This window comes from Camelus ferus, chromosome 29, assembly GCF_009834535.1.
Source record: "Camelus ferus isolate YT-003-E chromosome 29, BCGSAC_Cfer_1.0, whole genome shotgun sequence".
NCBI classification, from domain to species: Eukaryota; Metazoa; Chordata; class Mammalia; order Artiodactyla; family Camelidae; genus Camelus; species Camelus ferus.
Window position 1 is genome coordinate 18,189,012 of NC_045724.1, and position 24,791 is coordinate 18,213,802.

At 39.1% G+C, this 24,791-nt stretch overlaps 1 protein-coding gene across 1 annotated transcript in view; it reads left to right on the top strand.

Annotated features, from left to right (window-relative positions):
- Nucleotides 1-24,791, top strand: part of CPA6 (carboxypeptidase A6) — a 181,359-nt gene that overhangs the window by 35,810 nt on the left and 120,758 nt on the right. The gene's annotated exons all lie outside the window — the stretch shown is intronic.

Sequence of the window (24,791 nt, forward strand, 5' to 3'; positions counted from 1 at the left end):
AAAAATGTTTACTATTCATTGCTAAAATACTTTACAGAACAGTTTCAATAACAATAGTACAGTGGTGAAACACATTATGTTAGACCTATGAAAATAAATTATATTTTCAAGCAGCTGCCAGCACACAGTTCACACTTTAACAAGTGAAATATCTCTTCATCACACTCAAGTCTCACCACTCTCTTGTTCTCTAAATCTGCTTTTGTTTCTGCCCAGGCATTTGCTAGGATAAAAAGATGATGTGTTAATTAAACAGCTCCAGCATAGTTCCTAAGGGAATTATTCTCTATCAGCCAAAAAAGCTTTGGAGTTGCTGCCAAAGGTTTGGGGCTTCGTTTTAATTTATCAGTTCGTGTTTCGGTCCCTGCAGGTAATATTTTCCTTGTAAAATGGGCCTGTACTGACACTTGGGTATTTTCACTGAAAGCCAGTTTCCTGGAGCCTGTTCAGCATTTCAGAGTGCTGTGTAGATAAAACATCAGATACGTTTAAAAATATAAGTCTGTGAAGTAACTTGGTAAAGCATTTAACAGCGATGTTTCTATCTTGAATTTAAATATCACAAACCATCCCAGCAGAGACATATGCAAGGGGCACTGAAGGTTTATTTGTTTGTTGCTCATGACACAGTTGGGAGCTGAGGGTGCTCTGTGCCAGAGGCACTCAGGGGTTCAAGCTCTTTTTGTCCTTTCTGTCATCCTCTCAGACCTCAGAATTTTGTAGCAGCCCCTCTGCACACTTCAGCAAATGGGGGAAGAGAGGTGAAGAGGATTTCAAGGGAAGTTCCAGGGGCCAAGTCTGAAAGAGGCACATTTCACTTCTACCTGCATGCCATTGACCAGACTGGTCCCCCAAGGCCACGCAGATGTCAGCAGGTGAAAAACCTGGTCTGTAGTGTGCCAAAAAGGGATTGCAAAGCAAGGATGCTGAGGAGCCCACTGATCCCAGGCACAGGCATAGGGCTGTGCATTTGCATCCAACTGTAATGTGGACTCCGTGTGAAGGTGTAGGAGGCCAGCGCGTTTTATTTCTAAACACTTGAGACAAGTATTTGGTTTGTATGTGAATTTCCTCCTGTTTTCTTTGTTTTTGTAAGATTCCTTTTTGTATTAAGCCACAAGAAAAAAGAAGGGACAAGTGCTTGCAGTTATCAGAATGTAATTTTCAAGTTAATGAACAGGGAATATGGTTTAGTTAGACCAGTGAATCATCCTTAATTATTCTGTTTATAAAAAAGTGACTGATACAACAGATACATTGTGGATAAACTTGTACCAAACTAACCACGTGATATAGTTGTATTTGCCATCTCAAGTTTGTATTCATTGGCATTTTGTTGTCCTTTAAATATATCCCACATTTGAATATGTATTCACATATTCCCTGCAAGCTCCTACATGACATGTGATGGTGATGAGCTTATGTCTGAGGGGAATGATGTGTAAGACAAGCTTCTGATGTCAAGAACTATCTCATCTAGTGAGGGAAAATCAGAATTGCCTATCAAAAATTCATTTTTAAGAATGAAAAGTAACTTAACTTTTGAGCTTTGTTCTAAACAGCTGTTAGGTTACTTGGGAAAAGTGTTAAGTTACTTACAAAATTACTGTCTTGATAGGCAGCCTGGGGTCTTAAAGGATCCATAAAGGAAGTGAGACTTTAAACTATTTCTTGAAAATGGGTAGAATTTGAATAGACATAAAGGAAAATGTTCCTTGTGGGGATAATATAACAAGGCAAAGGGACTGGGATGCACAAGTAATGTTGGGGACATGTTGAGTTCAGCCTGGCTGGAATAGTTAAAAGCCAGTTTTGGAAAGATGAGTGGAGATCAGATAGAGGAGGATCTTGCATGCCAGACAAGGAATTTGAATTGCATCCTGAAACCAAAGGGGACCCTTTGCTGGTTTTGAAGAAAGCCATGGTCTATAAAATCTGTGACTAAGTTAGAGTGAATGAATTGCAAGTTTACAAAGGTACAGCAACTTCTAGTTGTGACTGAGATGGAGTAGCAGAGACTGGATATAACCCCCTGCCTAAAACAACTAAAGAAAACCAAATGATAAATTGGTTTTCAGATATTGAGCATCAGACATGGCAGGACAAGGATCACTAAGAGAGAGGAAATAAATAAGGTCCGCAGGGTGATTGCTCCAGGTTCCTGACTGGAGACAGTTTCTGGGAAGTAGCCCAGGCAGGGGAAACCCAGGTGGAGCCTGAAAGTCTCCCTAAGTTGAAGAGGAAAAAGTTGGGAGTCCATAGCAGCAAGAGCTTACAGGGAAGGATGTGGGGAAGAAGAGAGCTACGGAGACCTGCAGCGGGGTCCCTCAAGTCTTCAGCTGAGTATTAACCAACAAGTGAGTATGAAGAAACTCCCCACGCCTGGAGAAAGGACCAGCAAAAAAGATTAAGAACAATCTCTGTATCTCAGGTAGGACAGGAAAAGTTTACCTTCCCAAAGGACAAGGTAGAAAATCCGCTTACTTCAGGGGACGTCAGGAAGAATATGCAGAAGGGTCTGCCTGCATTAGTGGAACAAAACTAGCTATAGAACAGAAGCTGCTCTAATCCTGACTAGCAAAGCTATAAAGCAAGACATAGAAGAATCAAACTGTTTACAAGTAACTTAACAGCTTCTGAGAACAAAGCTCAAAAAGATTCAAATAGAAAAAAATGCCCAAGACCCCAAAATTGGAATTTTACCCAATGTCAGGCATCCAATCAAATATTACCAGGCATGCAAAAGAGTAAGAAGATATGAGCCATGGGGAGAAAAATTAATCAATAGAAATATACCTATAAATGCCACCAATGATAGAATCAGTAGATAAGAATGTTGTAACAGTCATTATAACAGTATTCCATATGTTAAGGAAGGCAGACAAAAGATTAAGCATATAAATAGAGACATGGACAATACAAAAAAAGACATAAATAGAAATTCTAGAGAATGAAAACTATAATGTTTAAAATGAAAAATATACTAGAAAGGGTGAATAGCAAATTAGACAAGGCAGAATAAGAGATTAGTGAAGTTGAAGAAGACATGGCAATAGAAATGACCTTAAATGAAATAGAAATATACAAAAAAAAAAAAAAGACCAGCTTATTAGTAAACTATGGGAAAACATCAAGCAGCCTGGTGTATATGTAACTGAACTCCTCAAATGCTAGGAAAAATGAGATCATAGGGAGGAGGGCAGAAAAAAAATATTTGAAGAGATAATGGCCAAAAACTTTTACAAATTGAATCAAGACTTAAACTCACAGATCCAAGAAGCTCAATGAACCTGGAGCACAAGAAACACGAAGAAAACACCGAGATACAACATAATCACATCAAATTGCTTAAAACCAGGAATAAAGACAAATAGTTTTTTAAAAGTTGGAGGAACAGACAAACAAAATAAGACAGTAAATTTTTTTTCTCCATAAATTAGTCTATACATTCAATATAATTCCAGTCAAAATTCTAGCGATTTTTTTTTAAGAAAGTGACATGCTGATTTTTAAAATTCAGGGGGTGGCAGGATAAACTGGGAGTTCAGGATTTGCAGATACTAACCACTATAAATAAAATAGATAAACAAGAAGGTCCTACTGTATGGCACAAGGAACTATATTCAATACCTTGTAATAGCCTATAATGAAAAAGAATATGCAAAGGAATATGTATGTGTATGTATAACTTAATCACCATGCTCTACACCAAAAATTAACACAACAATATAAACTGACTATAAGTCAGTTTAAAAAAAAAAAGCATCAAGAAGGAAAACAGCAACAAACACACACACACACACAAAATTCATTAAGAAATGAAAGAACCTAGAAAAGCCAAACAATTTTTTTAAAAGAACAAAGTTGAAGGACCTAATGATATATGATTTTAAGAGCTAAAGCTACCGTAATCAAGACAATATAATATTGGCATAAAGATAGACAAATAGAGCACATTACAGACAGTCTAGAAATAGAACCACACATACACGGCCAGCTGATTTTTCACAAAGGTGGGAAGAAAATCTTTTCAACAAAAAGTGCTAGACAGTCTTATGAAAAAAAAAATCCATACATTATACCATTTACAAAAATTAAGTCAAAATGGATTGCACATCTAAATGTAAAACCTAGAACTATAGAACTTGTAGAAGAAAATATAGGGAAAAAAATCTTTGTGACCCTGGGTTAAGCAAGACCTTGGTAACTAAAAGATTGATGGTATATCTGATTGCTAAAATAGGAAAGCCAGCTAGAGGTGGAGGTAAAGGGTTGAATTCTAGACATGTTCCTTTTAAGGTAACTGGGGAATATTCAGAGTGGAAATATCTGACAGGTAAAGTTACAGGACTAAAAGTAGGAAGATGGGTGATATCTGTATATACAATTGTTAAAAACAGACCTGCATAAGAAGAATCTATATCCAAATGATTTCTTTGATGATAGATGATTCTATGTATGTATATGTGTGTGTGTTGTGTACTGATGATAGATGTTTCTTTGTATGTGTCTCTGTCATGTGTTTAGTCGTGTGAAAAGCTTGTATGGTTACTTAATTGCCTTGAAAGTAGCAAGCACTCAAATGTTTGTTAAATTGCACTTGGTTTGGGTGGGAACAGATGGCATTCTCAACTCTCATCTCATCTACTCCTCTGTTTAGCGTGACATAAAGATGGGAATCCTGGGGAAAATGTGTTTTAATACTAATCTTTAGTAAAGGACAATGAATAGCTTTAAGTCCAGTCTGCATGCAAGTTAGTTTTATATGCATGTCTTCTCCTCCTTGACTATCAAAAACAGTGCTTTAATCCTTCGCACTCCCACCTCCAAGTCTGTGTTATGATCACCATCAACAATTGTAGACAAGTAGTAACATGCCACATCACTTACAGAGGAAATGAGACAATTAAGTCCTAACATCCTTGGATCTAAGCCTAACAATAGATTGAGCTATGTGAGGAAATGCCCTGCATGTGGTAGGCAGCCATCTACACAGGAACAAACTAAAACTCAGCAGCATGCAGATTAATTTGGTGAGGGTGTTTTGGCTAAGCCGTTCTTGATTGTGGCTTCCTATACATCGAAATCATGACAGCTATGGATACCCATGGGTATTTTGCAGTTTGATTACTTTATGCAGACAAAGAGATTTCCACTCTGGCATCCCAAATATTAAACCGATTAACATAAGCATTTGTTGATCTTTTAGTAGTAAAAAGCCCAGTACGCAGATTCAAGTCAATGATATGAAACTGAAAATGTTTAGCTTAGCACATTATCAATAAAAAGACTTTCAGAGGCATTAAAATCCATTCAAAACAGATGCCTAGAAGCATTTTGTGTCAAGAGTATTTTCTCTTCCAAATATTAAATAAAGTTTTTAACACAGAGGCATATGTTTGATCTGAGCAAAAATGTCCTTTCTGTAAAAAGCTGGGTAAGACCAAGGACTGTTAAATCAATAAGCTCTCATGGATAGAATACACATAAAAAGCTTTTAGTTCTTGGAATGTTTAAAGCTATTTTTTTAATGTGAATTTTTTATTGGCATAACATAGAAGTATAACACATTAAAAAAAGAAGTGCACAAACCATACATGTTCAGTTGAATGACTGTTCAGAAAGTGACCAGACCCACATAACTGATAAGCAGACCAAGACACAGAATGTTTCCGGCACTTACAAGTTCCCTTGCGGTCCTCGTTGTCCCTGCACCTCCCTGCAAGGATAATCAGCACCCTAACTTTTAAGTTATAGTTTAGTTTTACCTGTCTGAACTTTATAATAATGAAATCATACTGTTCACATCTGATTTTCTTTCACTCAACGTTGTGTTCAGGAGAGGTGTCCATGTTTGTGCACTGTAGTCGTGGTTCATTTATTTTCATACCATAATATACCCATTCTACGGCTTATAGACCTTGGGTTATTTCTAGTTTGGGGCTATAACACATATCACTGCTATAAATGTTCCTGTGTGTGTCTTCTGCTGACCATATGGCTGTATTTCTGTTGGGGACATGATAGGAACTGCTGAGTCATTAGGTAGCTTTAGTAAATACTACTATAAACAGTTTTCCCAAGCAGTTGCAACAATTTACACTTGCGTCCACAAGTATTCTAGCTGTTGCCCAACTTTGCTAATTCTTGATATAATTTGCCTTTCATTTGAGCCATTCCAGTGAATGTGTGGTAGTATTGCACTGAGTTTTAGCTTGCATGACTCTGATGATTGATGACATGCCATTTTGTATGTTTCTTGGCCATTTTGGATGTCTTCTTTCATAAAGCGGCTATTCAAATCCTTTGCTCATATTTCTCTGGATTACCGCTTCTTGTTGAGTTATACGAGTCCTTTATGTATTTTGGATATGTGGTCTTATTGGATACATGTAGTATAACTGTAATAATAATTTATAACAAGCTGTAAATTTCCTCTTCTGTTCTGTGGTGTCTTTTGATGAACAGAATTTCTTCATTTTAATGTAGTCTCATTTATCAGGTTTTTTTAGGTTTGGCACTTTGTTTATTTCTTTTAATAAATCTTTGCCTACCCTGAGGATTTGAAGATACTTTATTTTTTCAAAATCTTTACTGTTTTTTTTTATTTAGAGCTAAAAATGCACATGGAATTAATTTTTGTATGTTGTGTAAAATAGTCAAGATTTATCTTTTTCTATATATTCTTGCCTAGATATTTACCTCCCTGGGCATTTGGTTATTTCTCTAGTGGAGCAAAGGCAGTAAGTCACAATAACATAGATGCACAGATACACATATGTATGTACACATACATATGGATGTGTATCATGTATGCATCATATATATATACACACACGTGTTGAGGTCCAGACTGTGCTCCAAACATTTATTTGTGAGTTGGTTTTTTTATGCTTCTACATACATCCAGTGTTGTTAACGAGAGTTATTTTCCAGGATAACTTACAAAAGCCTACTTGGCACCTACTGTTCCAAGTACACTGTACCAGTAGAGTATAAAATGCAGTCCAGTTCCAATCCCAGACCCCCGGACTTCCCCTTCACTAGCAGCAAGATAAAATGGTGCTTTGAGAGTGAAGAAAGAGATGGACTTCAACAGGAATGTGTGTGAAAGAGTGAAGCAGCTGCCACTGAACAGTAATAAGCACATTCATTAATAACTTATGGGTAGCAAAGTCTTCATCACTTCCCAAACATTCTGAATGGAGAAATAGTATCTCCCAGGGCAAGCCAGGAATTGTACTGGCAGATCCCAGGCCTTCCATGTAAAACTGTGAAGATTGTGTCCTACACAACTCCTGGGAAGGAACCAGCATTAACAGATCAGTGAGAATGGTGCCCATGGAGTTGTGCAGTCCGGCTCCATACAGTGGTCCTGCTGAATGGAGGTAGATATAAATATAGATAGACGTCATACACATTTTCCCAGGTATTGGGGAGAAGTTGTTGCTAAAATTGGAATGTCAAAAATCTGCAGATATAATATTAATAATAGTTATAAGTGAGGATTTCAGCATTCAAAGGCTTTTATACTAGATGCATTTTGAACAACACACTTTTATGAAAGAAGAGAGTTCATGATGTACTATACCTCTTCAGGTAACGCAAACTTCCTTCTTTTACTATTTCTGTTGCTCAAGTTCAGTGCTCCCAAGGCGTGTCCACTAGGCGTGTAAAAGCCTGTCTAAGGAAAAGAATTCAAATGAACCTATTATAACTGATGCTGGTTATTTCTGTGCAATTAATCTATAAAAGTTTTATAACGTGGCTGAGTGTCCAAGTTGAAAGCTAAGTGGCAGTGCAGTAACCCTCTTCCCACAGCAGAGCAGTCTGACATCTTTTGAAGTTACTGAAGTTGCTGCCATCAGCTTAAAAAATAAAATAATATCTGACATGTCCAAACAGCCACAGAGAGTAATTAAGACTAGAGGTTTAAAAAAAGATGTAGACTTGCCTGAACTTGGTATTTTAGTAAATGAGATCTGATTTCTTTTCAACCTTATTTGAATGAGTGCTAACCCTGATAAATGCAGACTCTGTTGGTGGGAAGTAAAGGCGCTGCCACCCCTCTGTATTTATGAACTGTCCAAAAGAACCCCCACTGTGCAGACTAAATAATAATACGTGTTCTCACGTCCCCTCTGCAAACACTCCTGTAACCCTGTTAAAAAGCAAAAAGCCAAAAAAAAAAAAAAAAAAAAACTCAGCTAATCATACCATTGACATAGAAGTAGAATGTTCACACCTACTTGAAAGCACTGCAATTTAAGAATGTGGCTTTTAGCAGGGAAATAAGATTTTGATGATCTTAAAGTGACCAATACCTTGATCCCTGCCAAAGGAGCAAATGGGTTTCAGAGCAAAGATGCCCTGCAGCATTAGGGTTATAAGCAGGTGAGGCACCGGTGGTGTGATCTGAGGGTTTGCACAAAGCCCCCCTCCCTAAACCCCACAAACGTCTCTCAAGTCAAATAACACTAGATTCTTACTGCACACACAAAATAGGTTGCCCCTGAATGCCGGAGAGAAGGGTCCCGCAGAAGTGCTGAGTGAATTAGAAAGTTAGATCCTCTGCACTGAAAATGAGTGGGTCAGAGTGAGTTTTGATGGAATAGGGGAGGGGTGAGATGACCAAGCTACCAGGGTGGTGAGAACTGAATTAGAAGAATTTAACTAGAATTTAAATTGTGAGGGATGATGGGATGAGTAGAAAAAGGGGGCAAAGGTACCTCCAGCAGGTGCATGTCGCCAGCAGAGCTCCCAGAACTGCAGGCAGGCATCCCCTCTGTTGTGCTGAATGGAAGGTCCCAGCAGGAGTGAGGAGGGCAACCAACCCAGCGATGGGGTAGACTCTGGTGGGAAAGCACCTAGAGCCAGTATCAGTGTGGCTGCACCTTTGAAAGTTTTAAAGGGTCAGTAAACCCGTGAAGAGAATCAGTCATACAGTCTCTATCCTTATTCAGAAGACTTTAGCTAAAGTCAGATTCCTTGAGGAGAAAGACATTTGTGTCTTCTGCCTCCACCTAGTGTCTTTGATCAACACCAGACCCCCAATGCCTCAAATAGTGCCTGCTGCACAGGAGGCATTTAATACACCTCTGTTAAATTAATTTTGCTGAATTAAGTCCACTGCATTCCATGTGAGCGCTACAGTGTTACTGTTTTCTGAGGATAAAAGTAACAAAGCCATTGAAAGACATTACAAAATAAAAATAATGCAGCCTTGAACATTCGAATCCAAATTTTAAATGAACTGTTTTCTATCCTAGAGTAAGCAAATTTGAACATCCTTTATTTCGTCCCTTCAGAATCGGGTTTTAATGCTGCCAGATAGAGTAAGAGAGGAGGGACGATATAAGAAAAACAAGACCAGAGAACTCAGCCCTGGCATCATATCCCTGATGCTTTTATTGAGCAGAAGTTGCTGTCTCCTTCTTCCTTTTCCACAGTTCATCTTTTTGTATTTCTCTCTGGGCTACATTTGATTACCCTAAACCTGCAAATCACATCTAGTTGCAGTGTTCCTTACTGCAGCGTTTGCTATAGCTCCCAAGTCGCTGTCATCCACAACTTTTGAAACTCACTTTGTTACATAAAAACTTGATTTAAAAAAAAAAAAACAGTAAAATAATACATTCCTTTGTAGTGCCTAAAGCATTCCTATAAGTTTAAAGCAAGCAAGGTACTTAGGGCATATTTGTTCAGAGAAGACTCTGATTTCTCATTTCATCAATGTTAAAAGCAGAACATCAATTTATGGGACTTACAATAAAGCATCATGACTGGGTTCCGAGAAGGACTTCAGACTGGTTGGTACCTAGGTTAATAGCACTTTAACTATGACACTTTTTAAATAAAATAGAAATTTCTCTGGCTTTTGCCTCTGTATTTTCCTGTTGGGCCGCAGCTCCCTGACAAACCGCTGTTCAGGAATTCCGGGAGACCCCTGGGGTGCTGGGGAGCCTTGCATGGATTTGACTTGATGCTGGAGGTAGAGTAAAAAGGGCTTGATGATGGATAGGATGAGTGAGAAAGATAAAAGAAAGGATGACTTCTAGGTAACAAGCGTGAGGACCTAGATAGAAAGTGATACTATTTAGTGAAATTTAAAAAAAAAAAAAAGGGCAAATGAACTGCTTTGGGTTGCACAGAAATATGAAAGGGTGGTCTAGACAACTTGCCGGTAACAGAACATTTTGCACTAGAATTGGAATGAAGATATGAGTTCAAAGAGAAAAAGGATATAAAATATCCCACTGTTAAATGATTCTTGGATTCCTTTAGATACATCTTAAAATGTGATGTATTTTAAAAATGTCCATATTTATAATACACCAGAACTATATCCACTGTAGCTATTTAAACTTATGAAAATATTTGACAACAGCTTTAAAACCTGTGATGAGCTAGTTCTTCAAAATTTTTAGTGTATAATTGAACAAAAAATGTTTGAAGACTACTGCAGAAGAAAATCAAGATAACAGTCAAGCCTGCATGAAGACGATCTGATGTCAAATGGTTTTCTCACCACTAGCAAAGTAAAAGCTTTTTCCAAAGCCTCCTGTTTCTGCAGCAAACCACGCACTGGTGGGTTTCAGATTCAAGGACATCATATCCTTTAGTTGACTGGCAGAGCTGGTGCCACATACATATATATATATATATGTTTTTTATATAAATATATTTGTATATTTTATTTATATATGTAAGTAAAAAGTATGAGACCAGAATGAAGATATATAAGGAGAGAGCAGTATTCAATCTTGTTTCATATATTTTTACACTTCAGGCATCTCAGCCTAATTCTTAATCATTTCAATTAGCATCACCAATAAACCCTATGAAACACTAGCTGATATTAAGAAGTCAAAATGCTGTGACTCTGCGAGTTTTACACAGATGTGCGCAGCAACGTGATGCCCCTGAGAAGGGCCTTTGTGAAGAGCATCTCTTGCCAAGTGAGCTGCGGTATCGAAGTAGGGTTGCCTAACAAGGAAGACAAAAAGCTGTCAGAGCCCAGGATCAGGGGGAAGGTACCAAGTTTACAAATGAATGAAAGATAAATGTGCAGGCTGATTTTAATCCCCCCCAAAATATTTAATGAGTGCCTGTTATGAGCTGGAGGACACTATCGTGCGCTAGGAGCAAGACTGAGCTTTTCAAGGCTGACCACATGAGAGTGCATTTTAAAAAACAGGTCTGGGATCCACAGGAACTGTAAACATCGATCAGAATAAGAACTCACATCAACGTATAGAAAAATACTGTTTTTCCTCCAAAATAAAACTGAAGATACCCCTGGCACCATCAACTTGGGTTATAAAAAGAACAAAGATGGTAAAACATACATGATTTTGTGTTTATGTATGTAGTGGAGATGAATTTTTTTTTTTTAGTTCAAGGGAGGTGCTTTTTTTATTGCAATACAATTGACATATAACGTTATATTAGTTTCAGGTGTTTAATGTAATGATTGGCTATGTGAATATACTGTGAAATATGCCCATAATAAGTCTAGTTAACATCCATTACCACACAGTTATGAATTTTTTTCTTGTGATAAGAACTTTTTAGATCTACTCTCTTAGCAACTTTCAAATATTCAATACAATATTATTAACTATGGTCACCATGCTATACATTACATCACTGTGACTTACTTATTTTAAAATTGGAAGTTTGTCTCTTTTGACTACCTTCACCCATTTCACCCACCCCAAACCCCTACCTCTGGCAACAATTAATCTGTTCTCAGTATCTATGAGCTTGTTTGTTTGCGGGGGTTAGATTCCACATACACATGAGACCATACACTTTTTGTCCTTATCTGTCTAACTTGTCTAACCTAATTTATTTAGCATATTGCCCTCAAGGTCCATCGATGTCACAAATGGCAAGATCTTTTTTCTGACTCAGTAATATTCTATTGTGTATGTGTGTATTTTCTTTATCCATTCATCCATCAATGGACACTTAGGTTGCTTCTACATGTTGGCTATTGTATATAGTGCTGCAATGAACATGTGAGTGCTTTTATCTTTTTGAGTTAGTGTTTTCTTTTCCTTTGGATAAATACCCAGTAGTAGAATTGCTGGCTTATATGGCCATCCTATTTTTAATTTTTTGAAGAAACTCTGTACTGTTTTCCAAAGTATCTATACAAATTTACATTCCTGCCAATAATGTACATGGGTTCTCTTTTCCCTACATCCTCACCAAAACTTATTTCTTATTTTTTTTATAATAAACATCCTAACAGATATGAGGTGATCTGTCATTGTGGTTTTGATGTACATTTCCTTGATGATTAGTGGTGTTCAGGACCATTTCATGTACCTGTTGGCCAACTGCGTGTCTTCTTTGAGAAAATGTCTATGCAGATCCTCTACTCATTGTTAACTTAACTGTTTTTCTGCTGTTGAGTTATATTCTTCTTTATTTATTTTAGACATGAATCTCCCAACAGATATATGATTCGTAAATATTTTCTCTCATTTGATCAGTTGCCTTTTCATTTGGTTCATGGTTTCCTTTGCTGTGCCAAAGCTTTTTAGCTTGATATAGTCCCACTTGTTTATTTTTTACTTTTGTTGCCTTTGCTTTTGGTGTCAAGTCCAAAAATCATTGCCAAGACCAATGTCAAGGAACTTATCACTTATGTTTTCTTTTAGGAGTTTTACAGTTTCAGATCTTATATTGAAGTCTTCAATCCATTTTGAGTTTGTTTTTGTGTGTGGTGTAAGGCAGTGGTCTAGCTTCATTCTTTTGCATGTGGCTGTCCAGTTTTCCCAACACCATTTATTGAAGTGATTATCCTTTCCCTATTATATATTTTTGGCTCCTCTGTCGTAAATTAATTGACAATATATGCATGGTAAGATGCCTCCAGCTTTGTTTTTCTCTCTCAAGATTGTTTTGTCTAGTGCAACACACAAATTTTAGGTTTTTTTATAGTTCTGTGGAAAATGCCGTTGGAATTTTGATAGGGGTTGCATTGAATCTGTAGATTGCTTTGGGTAGCATGGACACTTAATTATTTATTGTTTCAATCTATAAGCATGGGATATCTTTACATTTATTTGTGTCTGAGTTCATTCATCAATGCCTTACAGTTTTCTGTGTACAGATCTTTCGCCCCCTTGATTAAATTTATTCCTAGGTATTTTATTCTTTTTGATGCAATTGTAAATGGGATTGTTTACTAAACTCTTTCTGACAGTCTGTTGTTAGTGTATGGAAACACAATAAATTTTGTGTATTGATTTTGTATCCTGCAACTTTACTGAATTTTATTAGTTCCAACAGCTTTAATATCATGTTATCTGTAAATAGTAACAGTTTACTTCTTCATTTCCCACTTGTATTTCTTTTATATCTTTTTCTTGCTTAATTGATCTGTCTAGGATTTCCAATATTACGTTAAATCAAAGTGGCAAGAGTGAGCATCCCAGTCTTTTTCCTGATCTTAGAGGAAAAGTATTTTACCATTGAGTATGAGGGCAGCTGTGGGCTTGTCATATACGGCTTTTACTGTGTTGAGATACAGTCCCTCTATACCTGCTTTGTTGAGAGCTTTGTATCATAATGGATGTTGAATTTTGTCAGATGCTCTTCCTGCGTCTATTGAGATGACCTTACAATTTTTAGTCTTATTTTGATGAGGATGATGTGGATATCACATTAGCACATTCATGTGGTATATCACACTGATGTGTGGATCATAAACCATCCTTGCATCTTTGGAATAAATCCCACTTCATCATGGTGTATGATCCTTTTAATGTATTATTGAATTTATTTTGTTAATATTTGGTTGAGGAATTTTGCATCTTTGTTGGCCTCTAATTTTCTCTTCTTGTGGCATCTTTGTCTGGTCTTGGTATCAGAGTAATGCTGGCCTCATGAAATGAGTTTGGAAGTATTCCCTCCTCTTCTGTTTTTGTAAGAGTTTTAGACGAATTGGAATTAATTATTCTTTAAATGTTTGATAGAATTCACCAGTAAAGCCATCTGATCCTGGACTTTTGTTTGTTGGGAGGTGTTTGATTACTGATTCCATCTCCTTGCTAGTAATCAATCTGTTCAGATTTTCTTTTTCTTAATGATTCAGTCTCAATATGTGGTTTGTTTCTAGAAGTTTATCCGTTTCTAGGTTGTCCAATTTGTCAGCATCTAATTGTTCATAATAGTCTCTTATGATCCTTTATATTTATGTGGAATCAGTTAAAATGTCTCCTCTTTAGTTTCTGACTTTGAGTCTTCTATTTTTTTTTTTAATTTGTGAGTCTAGCTAAAGGTGTTCCAATTTTGTTTATTTTTTCAAAAACAACAGCTCTTAATTTTATTGATCTTTTTATTATCTTCCTAGTTTGTTGTATTTATTTCCATTCTTTGTTATTTCTTTCCTTCTAATAACTTTGGGCTTTATTTGTTCTTTTTTTAGTTCCTTGTGTTGTAAAGTTAGGTTGAGATTTTTCTTGTTTCTTGCTGTAGACATTACATGTATGAATTTCCCTCTTATAACTGCTTTTGCTGCATCTTGCAAATTTTGCTATGTTGTATTTCCATTTTCATTTGTCTCGATGTGCTTTTTGATTCTTCTTTTGATTTTTTTTCTTTGAGCCATTGGTTGTTCCATAACATGTTGTTTAATCTCCATATATTTGTTAACTTTCCAATTTTTTTTAAATTGATTTCTAGTCTCATATCATTGTGGTTGGAAAAGAGGCTTTATATAATTTCAGTCTTAAATTTGTTCAAACTTGTTTTGTACCCTAACATATGATCTGCCCTGGAGAGTGATGTTCACTTGAGAAAGAAATTGTATTTTGTTGCTTTTGGATGAAATACTCTGTATATGTCTGTTTAAGTCCATGTGGTCTAACGTGTTACTCAAGGGCAGTGTTTCCTTACTGATTTTCTGTCTGGGTGATCTTTTCATTGGTGAAAGTGGAGTATAAAGCCCCTGCTGCTGTGGTGTTGCTGTCTGTTTCTCCCTGTAGGTCTGTTACTATTTATTTTATATATTTAGGTGCCTCTATGTTGAGTGAAAAAATTTACAAATGTTATAGCCTCATGCTAGAGTGACCCTTTATCAAAATGTAATGACTTTTTCTGTCTCTTATTACAGTTTTGTCTTGAAGTCTGTTTTGTCCGACATAGGTATAGCTCTCCCAGATTTCTGTTTGTTTCCATTTCCATGGAGCATCTTTTCCTATCCCCCACTTTTAGTCTGTGTGCGTCCCTATACTGAAGTGAGTCTCTTGTAGGCAGCATATAAATGGGCCTTGTTGTTTTATCCATTCAGCCCCTTTATTTCTTTTGATTGGAGAGTTTAGTCTACTTACGTTTAAAGTAGTTATTGGCAGGTATATACTTGCTGCCATTTTGTTCATTGTTTCCTGGCTGCTTTGTCCTTCATCTGTTCCTTTCTTCTTCTCTTGCTGTCTTCTTCTGTGACCACTTTCTGTAGTGGTAGAGGCTTATGTTCTTTCTCTTTGCCTTGTGTGCCTACTCTAGGTTTTTACTTGCAGTTACTATGAGGCTTACATAAAAATAAAACTTTTGTTGATAACATTCTATCTTAAGTTGATAATAACTTAAGTTTGCATTCTAAAGCTCTTCAAAGAGGATGATTTTAATAATATGTAAATATGTAAAAAAATTGTGCATGATCAGTGCCAGCTGAACTGAAATATTGCAGAGCTTTCTGTATGTGCAGAATAGCACCGTGTCAATAGAAATAAAAGCAAAAATACACAAATGGGACCTAATTAAACTTATAAGCAAAGGAAGCCATGAGCCAAAAAAAAAAAAACAAAAAACAAAAAAAAAAAAAACAAACCAGTATAGGATATTCACAGAACTCTGAGTAGTTCAGTAGTTCTGAAATGCAAGTTATAAGACTGGGAACAGGAAGAGATGAGCCTGTAGGGATGGGTGAGGGCAACAAACTCTAAGAGGACACGTATATTTCATTAATGACTTATGGGAGGTTTAGCACTTGCCAGGTACTGCCAGAAGAGTTTATCTGTATTAATTCTTCTAATATCTACCACAGCCCAATATGATAGGCACTGTTATTTTCATTTTAAAGATGAGGAAACTGGAGGCTAGAAAGGTTAAGTAACATGTCCAGAATTACACAGCTTGTCAGTGGCAGAACTGGAACTCAGACCCAAGTTTTTTGGATTCTAAAGCTCATATTCAAACTTTATTGCCTGCACGCTTGAGGATTACTGCTTTAGCAAAGATTACTGCTTTAGCAAACAGAGCCCCACTGGAAGTTCTAGAACAAGAAGAATGGTGCATGTGAAAACAGCTTTGGAAAGAAAAAACGAGAGGCTATAAAGAAGCAAGAAAACCAGAAAGGTGAAAATCTCAATAAATTTGGACTTTGTTGTTTAGGCAATGAGAAACCACGGTGTACGTGATTAATTTGAAAATTCATTTATAATTATAAAAATATTTTCAAAATAGTTTTCTACAAACTGTATTTTCCATTTTTCCAGTCTCCATAGTTGGAGATATTTATCCTGACTGTTTCTTGAGAGATCTGTTCCTATGTCATTTTTTTCATCCTGCTGGTGTCATGCTATTCAATGTCAGCAGTGGAAATTGAGGGCAGAAAATAGGAAGTTACAACTGCATACAGAGAATCAGTCATGTACAGTCCTGAAGATCTCAGCTGTACACAGACTTGCCTATTAAGGAATCCAGAAGAGAAAGTAATGGAATAAAAGCTTGGCACACTTTTAACCGGAATTGTTTTCAGGTGTTGTGGTATCTGGTTTTGTTTAGTTTCCCTGAGAAGAAATAAAAATCTTGTAAAACAAAGCCACAAAAATGGCACTGATAGTCTGTTTGACCTTTAAAAGTGAAACCTTTGCTGAGCTTTTTTGGCAGAAGAACAAGCAGTTTTTACTTCAGAAGTAAGGAGATAAGTTGCTTAGGATGTATTGTGTTACTATGATCATTTTCTTTCTGTTTTCCCGCTTGCTGGGTGGGACCTATGTGATTTGGGGTTTAGTGTGCAATACGCCAAGTCGTTGAGTGTAAGGCTCCTTTTCTGTTTTTTAACATGTGACAGGATGCGTCCATAGTTACCCAACTACAACCAGAGTCATAGTATCTCCTGATATGACAGCTGGTGTTACATCTTAATTCCCAGCTGAGAGGGACCCCTCCACTGGGTGTCATGCTCTGGACCTCATCCAACTGCACCCTCATCCTACTCAAAGTGTACCCTTTCCATTGACTGTTTTGGGAATCCAGGACCCTGGAATTCATGCTCAAACTGCCTCCATCCCACCTCTAGGGCCTGCATAAGTTTTGCCAGCCCAACACCCAAGTGGTAGGAAGGGCATGTATTTGTGTAGGCTGCACGTGGAGCGTGGCTCTGCAGACTGGGGTACCCGTGAGGCAGGAGTAGGAGAAGGCAGCAGGCTAGGGGTCAACTCTCTCTGTGCTGCTGTGGGTGGGCACGGCACCCCACGGCATCTTAGAATTGTACATTTGAACCTGGACCTCCAGGCTGTTGGGAAGGTATGCCTGTCGAGGGAAGAGGAGAAAACATTTTATCCTCTTATCATCTTGATGTATGACTTTTAATATTTACAGATTTGGGATGGGAGGGGTCTCCTTTACCCTCTTAACCCAGGCCCATCAAACGTTAGGGGAGGCCAGGGTTGACATCTGACTTGAAACCACTGAATCAGACTCTCTGACCTTGGAATGTGGAGTGATGTGTGGCAGCCTTCATTTCCTCTGACTGTGTGAACTGGGAACATGCCAACTTAGGAACTGAATTCCGTCAACAGTAGGACCATCAGTTGTAGTCTGTGAACTTCTGGAATGAGAACTTTAAAGGAGCCCTGGTTTCTGTTCTAGCCAAGTCTTGGCTGCTCAACCTTTCCTTAAATTCTATAGGACAACCCAGCATTCTTCCTGTAAAGGCCTTTTCTTCTTCCTTATTTTGAAAGGGGAGTCCATTACTTGCATCTCATAATCTGTGTTTCTACCTAGACAGTGAGTCTTAACTAATGTATTGCTGAATAGCCCACAACATTATGTTGGAGGCTTTCCATGTCATTTATAAAGACTGTACCTACATCCAGCAGTTCAAAGAGGCTAGCTGGATGGCTCTTACAACTGGCTAATAATAGGCTGAGTGTTATACTACCCAGGCTTAACCAAATCAACTGTGCCTACATGTTGTAACTGAAAAATGATCTTCACTGGTTTTCAATTATTATTTCATCTCTGTTTTATATTTGCCTTGAGATTTAGAGCTTTTTTTCTCTGAGGCAGTGCAGTGTATATACTGGGTTTTATTTTTCAGGTTCCGAATAGAGAACTTTTCATAGGAAGGGCAGGTAATAGGGAGCTGCAACTGCTCTGTCTGGAGAGGTCTAAGGGGAAGCTTTGTCACCAGCAGTGGCCACCAGCCTCACTAGCCCCCTTCTCAGGGGAGAGCCGTCTGACTGCACAAGTTCTCTTTCCTCCCATCATTCTCCTGCTGCCTGTTCTTCTCACCTCAGGGTAACTCAGCTCTAATTGAGAGTTGTCAGGAAACTGATTCCTTCTGAGGATAAGTGGAGGAGAGGAGAGATGTGCCTCTGTGTTACTGACATCCAATAACTTCCCAACGTGCTCACTGCAGAGCCTTGTGTCCCCTTGAGACACACATTAAAATAACACAACAAAATACTTTATCTTAAGGACCAAATAAGCAATAAGTCATTAGATGCAGGAGTAAATGTTCACTCCTTTAGAATAACTGTGTAGTCTGGGATCTCATTTTTTTAGAGTAACATCACCAGTTATAACTTTGTTCCACAAAATCAAGAGATTAGTGCCAATACCCAAGATGGAGATAGAATTGGGATGGACTGCCCCAGGAAGTTGTTGGTTTCTAGTCACCTCCTGCATTTTTGTAGATGAACTTCCCCCTCATACTCCAAGAAGACATAGAAGCCACCAAGAGATCATTTTCTCACATGCTCATCTTTAACTCGAAACTTCTCTATTGTGCCAGCCACCCTGAACTTCCCTCCTGTCAGAGGGGAGAGCGGAAATCCTTTGGCCCCCTGGCCGCAACTACCTGCCTCCTCCAAGTCCCTCCTCAAAATCATTGCCTGAGAAAGTTGTAGTGACCCAAAAGGATGGAGGAATGTTCAAGATGGTGATGCTATGCTGAAGGAGTAGAAGTTAAAAGGGTTTGAGTATATCCACACAATGGAATATTATTCAGCCCTAAAAAGGAATGAAATTCTGGCACATGCTACAAAATGGATGAAACTTGAAGGCATTTTGCTGAAGTAAAATAAGCCAGGCACAAAAAGACAGACTTTGTATGATTCTTCTTAAATGAAACTCCTAGTGCAGTCAGATTCGTAGAGATAAGAAGTAGAATGGTGGTTGCTAGGGGCTGGGGAGGAGGGGATACAGGCAGTTGGTGTTTTTTCTCTCTACCCTCACTTGCTCTGTTTCAGATTTCCCATGTCTCAGAAATGTTTAGAATGTATTCCCTGTGCTATAAAATTATTGTAGCTAAAAACTCTTGTAGTTTTACCCCAGATTCTCTTATGCTGTAATAGAGGAGTCTTCATGTTGGGATGGGTCATGGTGATGTGAAGTTCCCGTGGGTCCCAAAGGGCTCATTGGATGCTTGAGCTTTGAGGGGTCCAGTTAGGGGGGCGAGCCCCTAAGGTAGGCTGCAGAAACCATAGGAGTAAGGTGCTTCCTGCAACCTGAAAAGGATAACTTTTAAAGAAATCCCTTTGCTCAGCTCAGATCATACCATTCCTCTGCTTAAAACCCTCTGGTCACTTCCCCTCTGCTTCAGATTAAAAGCCAAAGTCCTTCCAATGGCCGTCAAGAACCTGCCTATCTGATGCCTCCTTCTGTTCCCCCTGGCTCACTCCTTCCAGTCACACTGGGCTCCTCATTATTCATTCATCACCAAGCACCCTCTCACGTCTCAGCCTGTGCATTTGGCCTTGCTTTGCCTGGAGCATTCCTCCCACAGGGGTCCACATGGCTTTCTCATTAATCTCCATCACGTCTTCACTCAAGTGTCACCTCCTCACTTACACCTGCCTTGACCACCATATTTAAAATTTGCAGCCCCTCCTCTGGCACTCTCTCTAAAGCTCCCCTGCCTCCTGCTCCCCAGAGTGGTTCTCACCATCTTGCAGACTGGATGGTTTACTTACTTATTATGTCTGAGTATTTCCTCACTGACAGAGGTCAGAGAGTTTTTTAAATTTTTGACCATTGCTGTTTCCTCTTTGCTTAGAACAGTGTGTGGCGTGTGGTACCTGAATGAAGTCTTGAATAAATTACTAAGTAAAAGAATGAACTAGTGTTTGCTCCCTAGAATGGTTAGGAATCATACCGCTATACAAAAAGCTCTCTCGCTTTAGGATGGGATTATATTATGTGGAAGCTGTGTAGGTCCACTGTGGTTCCAGAATTCTGCAGCAACCAAAGCATGTTAATTCAGATGACTGGCAATAGTACTCATGCCAAGATCACTAAACTCTCAAAGTGAAACGTGACAAAATAAACCCAGCCTTCCCAGAAAACCCACATGCTCTGGGAAGCTAATGGCATCAAGTCACCATATCCATTGCAATTGTACAATGCTATGAACACAAAAGGCAGCCTGGCATTTGCTGCTGCACATAAGAGCAGGAGAGGGCAGAGAGCGTTCCATCATTACAATTCACTGAACTGCAATTTTTAACCCTTGCTATGCGCCTAACACGACACTGGCAGTTAAGATCATCTAAACCTCACCACCCTACTTCTTCAGAGAAACCTGAGGCTCAGAGAAGTCATCTTCCCAAATTTATATTGCTGTGGGATTCAACTTAGGTTTTCTGAACCCAGCCTCCAAAGCCCTTCCATTATGCTCCACTGCCTGTATAAATAATAAAATCATTTTGGTTTTGCTGACCCTGAGCTAGATTTGAAATTACCAATTCTCGATAACCACTTTCTACCTGGATTATTAAAACACTGACAGCAGCAATGAAACTTTTCCACAGTAGAGGGAAATGATATTTTAAAGGTTACTATCTTTTCCAATTCATTTTCTTGAAGATCATCTTGGCTTATCACTGGGGAAAATCTCCCAGTAATAAAAGAAATGCAATGAAAAGAAAAAGGCAATGTATCATAAAATGTGCTTTGCATCTGGGTAACAGCATGATTTATTTATTACTGATGATAAATGTGAAAATAAATTGTTTTTGTGGAATTCATGAATAGCACAGTTTTGGTAATGTGAAGTCCTGCCTCTCGCTTTCAGTTGGTTGAATACCTTGTTGAGATGTAGAGAAGGACCTCGGGGCAGCTTTACAAATATAATTAGGTTTGTAGTTTATTAAAGTGTAGATTCAAAGTTCTCCAATAGATAATATATTTTCAATAATAATCCAGGTGCCAAGAGACTCTCTGAAAGAAAATGGGGGAAAAAAAGTGATAATTTTTTTTAGTGTGCATCAGAGGAGAAAGAATTATCAGTCTTAGAACAGCCATTATAACTTAATTGATCTCATTTTTTTCCAAGATAAACTAGATCCTCAGTGACTCAACTAATTTTAATTGAAATAAATAGGCTGGCAGACTCCTTCCCCACCTTAGGTAGTGCTCAGTTACACATGTATCGCATTGCCTTGTACCTTAATTAGCAATTTCTTTAGTTTGAGTGATGACTGTCAGTCATAATCTAATCAGGGGATCTCAGCATCCCCTGATAACTGGGATAATCTGAATTTGAACTCTATTACACATCTGCTTCCATGTGGCAGGGAGAATCCTAGGCTATTAAGTGCAAAAAGTAAAGCCTGGATGTCTGAAGCATAAAGAGTGAGGGGTGGGGGGTGCAGGAGGAGCCTGGAGAGGAAGGGCAGAGGCCAGTTGGGACAGGGTTTTGCAGGTCATGCTAAGATTTTGTGAATTTTGCTTTTCTGTGAGTGGAAAGATACTGAAGAGTTTAAAGCAAAGAGGGACAGAATGCCATTTGCATTATTTAAAAATTGGTTTGCCTGCTTTGTGGAGAGCCATTTGAAGGGGAGCAAGATGGTAACAGACCGGTTAGGAGGCTGAGAAAGCAGACAAGACAGAGATGGAGGAGCAGGGAGCAGTGGAGGGAAGAGAGCAAGAGTCAAGATCTGTATTAAAAGGAGAATGGATGAGACTTGGTAATGGATGGCTTCTGGCTTGGAGGGGGGCATTTTTAGTATCACCTAACAAAATGGAGACATGGATTTGAGGGAAAGATTAACATCATTGTTGGATGTTACATTTGAGATGTCTGGGAAACACCCAGGAAGAGATAATTAGATATACAGCCAGATATGTGAGCAAGAACTAGTAAGAGAGAACTGATGCAGAGATCAATTTAGGGGAATCGTCAGTATACAGGCATGTCGGAGTGATGGGACTAGGTGAGGTTGCCTCGGGAAGGAGCTGGGGAGTGAGAAGGGAGTGAGGCCCTGAGAAACGACAGACATTTAGAGGCAGGTGCAGGAGGCTGATCCACAGGGAAATCTGATGTATGAGTTATGCCGACATTGCTATTTCTTTAACAGCGAGTGTTACATACCTCACTAGGTGCTGGGCGTGCCAGGGTGAGCTAGAACTAACGCCTGACCCTAGAAGCCGGCACTGCAGCCAGCGAGACAGCCAAGGAAAGAACGTGTTACAGTCCAATGCTGCATATGTAATTAACGCACGTGCAAGACACAAATGTAATGCACAAGCACGGGCTGGAAGTGCCGTGGCACCTGGGGGAGACACGGCGTACAGTGGTGCCCTCACTCCGGGTTAGACAGGAAAAGAGGTCAGAGAAGCATTTACAGAAAAGCCCCTTAGCTGGGTGTTACAGGATGAATGGGATGCTTCAGATCAAGGAGGTAGGGAAGGGTTTTCACTGCCAGGGGAATAACAAAGTCAAGAGGGGTTGAGTCCGCACCGCGCTCAGGAAATGGAAGGACTCTGGTGTGGCTCAAAAGTGAGATGGATGAGGAAGTCAGGAGGAGAGAATGCCGGTTCCCACGCAGTTCCCTGTGTGATGGAAAGTTGTGGATGGGGTCTTCACAACCTAGAGCAGTGGCTAGCAGCCCACAGGAACTCAGTAAATTCTGCATTAATGAATTCACAGTCAGATTTACGTTTCACAAAGACCCTACTGGTGGCAGCAGAGAGAGCACATTGGCCTGAGGAGAAAGTAGAGTAGGGGGTCCACTGGGGGAACCAGCTGAGCCATGAGGGAGCGCTTGTGTGAAGGCAGGATGGAAAGACAGGTGGGAGGGGAGGTAGAGTGCATGGAAGACTGCAGCCATCCTGGGTATGACCACTATTCCACCTAAAAACAATAAAATAAAAACTTTAGAACCTCCAAGATTTAAAGAAACTTTGATGCACCAAATATTTGCTGACGATGGACCAGGGGCGGGGCTGTTTGCTGGAAACACCAGTGAACACAGTGCATCAGGTGTGGACAGAGCCTACCCTTAGCAAGGACGACAGGGGCGGAACAATGATCTTTGCTGTTGACTTATAAAACCAGCACTTCTGATACGTCTTACCTTTTTGAAAAAGTATAGGAGGATCATTGTTTAATTGCTGGATACATTACGCAGGTGCTGGTTGGCTGGTTGGTTTTTTACTTTTTTGTCCTATTTAACAATTCTTTGGTTACTTTTATTCCCCGGCAACATGGGATTATTTCCCAGAGATAGACAATGGTTGATTCCAACACAATCACAAGTCTGTCAACACAAAGGACTTGAGGATTTTTTTTAACCCCTGTGACTTCCTATCATCAAGTATCTTTAAATGTTCTCTTTTTAATTTGTTTCATTTTATTTACTTATTCTTTCTGGAGGGAAATGGAAGGTGACACCTGTTTTTGGCCTCTCTGTATCCCCAGATCGTTCCCCTCTTGGTGTCTTCCTCACCTGGCGTTTGTAACCTTCAAAGCCATTATCACCCATGCTCTTCCAACCCATGGTCTGAACCTGGAGGTGCCAAATATTTAAGCAAAATAAATCTAGTGATAAGAGGTGGGCAGATGGCAGATCCATGTAGAAGGTGAAGTAGTAGTCTTCGTTGCTTGGTTTTATATTTGAGATGAAAGGAAATGGCACCCCATTGCCTCAGGTTCCCCAGCTCAATCTTCGAGGCCAAACTGCTTGGAAACACTTTGCATAGATTCAGAGAACCAAGTGCAGGGTCATGTCCGTTTGGCTCCGGCGCTCTGTTCTGGACCATTAAGGAACACCCCCAAACTCATAAAGACCATCCTCAAAATCCCAAGGGCCATAGGCCCAGACAGAACCTCATTATTATATGACATTTGACTGTTTTATCAAGAGCCTTCATTTCCGCCCTCACCAGCCCTCCCAAGGCCCTGTTACTTACGTGAGGTTTCTCCATTTTATAGGTGATCAGGCATCAGGGAGATTAAAGCAAATGAGCCAAACCGTGAAACCCGTTTTAACGGCCTGAATTCAAGTGTTTTTTTCTCACTCCAAACAGACGGCATAAGGTCAGGTTTACAACCGGGCATCACAGGGTGGTCACATCACCTGGAGTCCCCTGGGTTGTCTGTCACGATGTGTGCTCTACGAGCACTAAATTGTAAATAAGTTAGATTTGGGGCTGATCAGTAGTGATCCGTGTTTCCTGTTCCCTGGCATTTGTGGGGGTATTTGGAGAGGAAGATTGGGATCCTGGAAATAGAAATGTCTGGGACAGAAACCACTTCAAACCAACAG